Source organism: Akebia trifoliata, chromosome 10, assembly GCF_017979445.1.
Source record: "Akebia trifoliata isolate Shusen 1 chromosome 10, ASM1797944v1, whole genome shotgun sequence".
Taxonomy (NCBI): domain Eukaryota; kingdom Viridiplantae; phylum Streptophyta; class Magnoliopsida; order Ranunculales; family Lardizabalaceae; genus Akebia; species Akebia trifoliata.
In genome coordinates this window covers 8,723,277-8,728,784 of record NC_141384.1, presented here as the reverse complement: position 1 = coordinate 8,728,784, position 5,508 = coordinate 8,723,277, and positions in this window count along the sequence as shown.

Genomic DNA, 5,508 nt, shown 5'->3' with positions numbered 1-5,508 from the left:
GCAGCCTTTAAAAAAAATCAATAGCCTCTTCTTTCTAAATCACGCCGACCAACCTTGGGAGGGAATCTTAGTATGAACTATGTTTTGACCTGATCCCAATAGAAAAAATGAAATATTTGGGGTACGTAGGCAACCTGAGAAGTTACTTCAGGCCCGGTCACGTAAAAAAAATGTATTATCTTAAGAAAAGTACCATCCAAAAGAAAAATCCTCTGTTAAAAGGTTCAAAAAAAATGTCAAACTAGGGGCATTAGAAAAAAAGTCAAAAGAATTTACAGAAAAGAATGAAAAAAGAGAATATTAGACTAGGGGCATTTTGGGAAGTTGAGCCTTATATTTTTTCTTTCTAAACCATATCCTAAGCCCACCTATTAAGTCCTCTTAAATGTTAATTGACTCGGTTAAGGTGTAGGGAACCAAGAAGTTGTCGAGTTGGTTATTCAAGATCATCAAGAAAAAAAAAGAGAAGTATGCTAAGTCGAAAACCCAAAAATGCGATTTAGGCAAACTTTAGGACATAACCATAACAAAGAAAGTCTGCTAGGTTGAAAACCTGAAAAGGTGACCTAGGTAAAAATCAAGGCATCATCAGAAAAAGAAAAACAAAGTCCGCTGGATTGAAAATTTGGAGATGCGATCTAGGCAAAAATTAGGACATCATCAAATGGGAGGACAGGTTCCATCAAGAAGAAAAATTCAGAAGGAAGCTTGTGCAGAAACTAGAAAATACAAAACCATTGAAGTCACAATATTCATTTTTTAGCCAAGAGCTCACATCCGACGAAGACAATATGAAAGTAGAAAAAATCAGAAGTCATTTTAAACATTGTAAGATCTTCAAAAGTATGTTTACTTGTTCAAGTGTTCGTTAATGGAAGATGTAGAACCATCAACCATTTTGAAGAGAAAGATTTTCTATTCTAATATTTATCAAGATTTTTTAAGTCTAGCTCAAGCATTTTAAAAAAAAAATTCGAAAGAAAATGATTAATCCTTATTGCACATATGATAACCTTAAGAGTCTTAAATTTAACGGAATGTCAGTTCTTTTATCTGTCATACATCAGAGTCCATATTTTTCTAGCGTAATCCATTTCATCAGTCTCGTAGTCAAGTTCCAGTTAAAGCTAACTTTGAAACTAGTGGCATTTTTGAAAGTTATTTAATTGCAAAGTTTTGTTCTTTATCACATGATAAAAAGAAAAATCTTACTTAGAAGTTCGATGAAGTCCAATGATAATTATGAATCCAGATGCATGATAAGCCAATAAAAACCCGATCTTTCGAACTTTGAACTCGATGTTGAATCATAGAATGAATTAATAAGATTGTTGAAGTTCCTATAAATCTAAGCCTGAGAAACGTGACTTAGTAAGTTTGAGTCTAAGAAACAAGACTCCAATTTTTTTAATCATAGAATGAGTAGATTTTTTGAAGTGCCTACAAATCTAAGTTCGAGTCTGAGAAACGTGACTCCAACTTTTTAAATCATAGAATGAGTAGGCTTTTTGAAGTGCCTATAAATCTAAGTTAGAGTCTGAGAAACGAGACTCCAACTTTTTGAATCATAGAATGAGTAGACTTTTTGAAGTGCCTACAAACCTAAGTTTGAGTCCGAAAAACGAGACTCCAACTTTTTGAATCATAGAATGAGTAAACTTTTGAAGTGCCTATAAACCTAAGTTCGAGTCCGAGAAACGAGACTCCAACTTGTTGAATCATAGAATGAGTAGGTTTTTTGAAGTGCTTACAAACCTAAGTTCGAGTCCGAGAAACGAGACTCAAACTTTTTGAATCATAGAATGAGTAGGCTTTTTGAAGTGCCTACAAACCTAGGTGTGAGTCTGAGAAGCGAGACTCTAATTTTTTGAATTATAGAATGAGTAGACTTTTTGAAGTGCCTATAAACCTAAGTTCGAGTCCGAGAAACGAGACTCTAACTTTTTAAATCATAAAATGAGTAGGCTTTTTGAAGTGCCTACAAAATTAAGTGCGAGTCCAAGAAACGAGACTCCAACTTTTTGAATCATAGAATGAGTAGGTTTTTTGAAGTGCCTACAAACCTAGATTCGAGCCCAAGAAGCGAGACTCCAATTTTAATAGGACTGTTTAAGTTCTTATAAATCTGAGCCAGAGTTCGAGAAATGAGACTCCAGCTTTGTTTGGAACATATTGAAATAACCTGATTGTTTAAGTTCTTTAGCCCGAAAAGCGTGGCTACAATAGGTTCAAGTCCGATAAATGAGACTCAAAGTTTTTCGAACTCTATAAAAGAATTTCAAATAGGATTTAACAAAGTTCTTACAATGTTATGACTCCAATTACCTCATTATTCAACCTTGTCATGATTGCTTTCGTTGAATAAGCACATTTCAATTTTGAATCATTATTGTCAGTGAGAGAAGATCTTTAGGACCTGACACATTTTTACTCAGTTTCACACAGTACACACACTCACACTTGCACTTTTTAGGCAAGGAGAATTGTTTAAAAATTCAAGGATCTGACACTATCAATGAGAGTTCTTGCTCAATGACCTGACAACCTTTTAGTTCGGGGAGAGTTTTACACTCAAGAATCTGAACACCCTGATGAATTGCTAAATCAGGCTGCAAACGCCTACAAACCTAATCTAAAGTCAAAACCCTAATCTAAATTAATCAAATCAATCTCATAAGACTAAAGTAAAAACCCTAATCTAAACTAATCAAGTCAATCTCATAAGACTAAAGTCAAAATCCTAAATTAAAACCCCAAAGACTAAGTCAATCTCATAAGACTAAAGTCAAAACCCTAATTAAAATGCTAAAAGAAACCCTAATTCTTCTAATTTTTTTTTTATAAATAGGAGCCTCCACACCCTATTTTCGTATCAAATAATAAACCCTAGAAAAAGTAGGTTGAAAAGCTTCCCTAGCCTCCCATAAACCGTAATTTTAAAGTCCCAACTCCTTACCTAACACACATACTTCGATTTTAGCCTGAAAAACACCTAGAAACCCTTCAAAAATATCCCAAAATCGATAAAAAAATTAAAAGAATCCAGATCTAAGGAAGAGATACCTTGCCTTGAAGATCCGAAATCAGATCCGGAGACAAAACGAAGTAAGGAGTATGATACAAGGAGCAGTTTTATCAAATCTGAGGGAGTAAAACCGTTGCGTTCGAAAGTAAAATCTATTTTATTTTTTCTATTTAGGTTTTTGTTAGTAATGTAGTCTTATTTGGGATAAGTAGAGACCGACATTGGCCGTGCGGGATTGGTGCCTAACACCTTCCAACCCCGTAATGTGATCCCCGGATTCAGTTTTTTCTTTAGTATATTAGTTTCTTTATCCGTTTAGAGTCAGTATTCGGTTACTAGACCGTAGTAACTAGGTGGAGACTCCCAAACCTCAAGGGTCAAAAGCGGATCCGCGTACCCCGCGAATCGACGGCGCTTTCAGTGGCGACTCCGCTGGGGAACATGAGAGAATTATATTGGATATTTATAATTATTTGTTTGGGGCATTAATTCCACGGGTCTATTCCCTATGCCACATGGATATTTATATATCCTCCTTGTGGTTGATTACATTTCCAAATTGGTTAGAGCTATTGCTTGCAAAACGAATGACCATAAGGTGGTAGTCAGGTTTCTCAAGAAAACCATATTTGCATGTTACGGTTCATCACAAGCTATCATTAGCAATGGGGGAAAACATTTTTACAATTATGTTTTTGAATACATAATGTGGAAATATGAGATAACTCGTAAAGTTGCTCCTTCTTATCATCCTCAAATGGGTGGATAAGTAAAAAAATCTTTAATCGAGAGATAAAGACGATTTTATAAAAAACTGTCAACACCACTCGTAAGGATTGGTCCTTGTGACTCACAAATGCCCCATAGGCATATCGCACAACTTACAAGACACCCATAAGAATGTCTCCCCACAGGCTCATTTTTGGAAAAATGTTCCATTTGCTAGTTGAGTTAGAACATAAAGCATATTGGGCTATTAAACGCCTGGATTTTTACCTCGACAAGGCAGGGAAAAACATGAGACCCCAAGTCAATGAGTTGGATGAAATTAAGAATGATGCCTATGATTGTAATAGGAAGTACAAAGAAAGAATAAAAATAGTGCATGATAAGATCATCTTAGAAAAATAATTTCACCCAAGGCAAAAGGTTAGGCTCTATGACACTAGGTTAAATATTTTCCCTGTGAAATTAAAAACTATATGGTCAGGTCCATACATAGTCCATTATGTGCACCAACATGGTGCAATGCACATTTAAAACCTTAAGGATAGGTCGATTTTCAAAGTCACTAGATAAAAACTGAGGCCATATCTAGAATATTCCATTACAAAGGGAAATGAGATACAACTTGAGGATCTTGTTAATCAAGATTAAAAATATCATCCATCTGGTTGAAGACGTTAAACTTAACACTTTTGGGAGGCAACCCATATATTTTAAGTAGATTAATGTATTATTTTTTTTTGTTAATAAAGGGGTTTTATAGAAATTCATTTTCTTAAGAATTCATTTTCATACCACTTTTGTTTTCCAATTTCCCAATCATGAAAAATTTATTTTCTTGGAAAACCAAAAGGGTTTAAAACTTACAAAACCCCTTAAACCACACTCCCCCCTCGTCTTCCTCATTTTCAAACCTTATTTCCCTCTATTTGCGTCTCTACTCAATTTTGATTTTGTGCGACATTTCCACAAAAATCAACTAAATCAAAGTAACCACAAGCATTTTTCGACTAACATCCCAAAAACTCACTACCCAACTTACTAATCTCAAGATATCGCACCAAGACCTTCATAGTGCCGCGGTCAACCAAGACCCTCTAAAGACTAGATTCTCTAGATCTTGTTGTTTTTCTCTAATCTTTACATTGCAAACCATGTCGTTTGCTACCCAAACCATTGTTCCTCAAATAATATACAATAATGCCTTTGCATTTGATCTTGGGGCTTGGTTCAGCGAAGAACTCCACTCTCAAGGGTGGCACATCGATCAAAAGAAGTACATCGAGTCCTTGCTCTAGGAATTTTACTCCTCTATTGCATTTGTCGACCCTATGATTCCATCCCTTACTCTCAACTTTTGAAATATTGAATTCACCATTGACACGGTAGACATTGATGATTCTAGGAATTTCCCTAATTGCAAATGGGAAGTGGGAAACAACTTTATCCTTAAATTTCTTTATCACACACCTTGACTTCAACGAGCAAGAAATTAGCAAGAAAGACGTAAGTTTTCAATCAAAAAACCTCACTTTGAACCCAATGCCTTATTGGCAATAGATCACGTTCAACCTCTTGGGCATCTAGAACACGACTCTAACGTAAACTAAACACATGTAGATCCTTTAATCAATTTAGAGTTGGGACAGAAGATTTTTCCTTTCAAATATTCTCTTAAAGACTATGATTGATAGTTTTCGCAACACTATAAAGCAAGCACATTCGCTTGCTTTGCCATATTTGGTGTGTTGGATCTT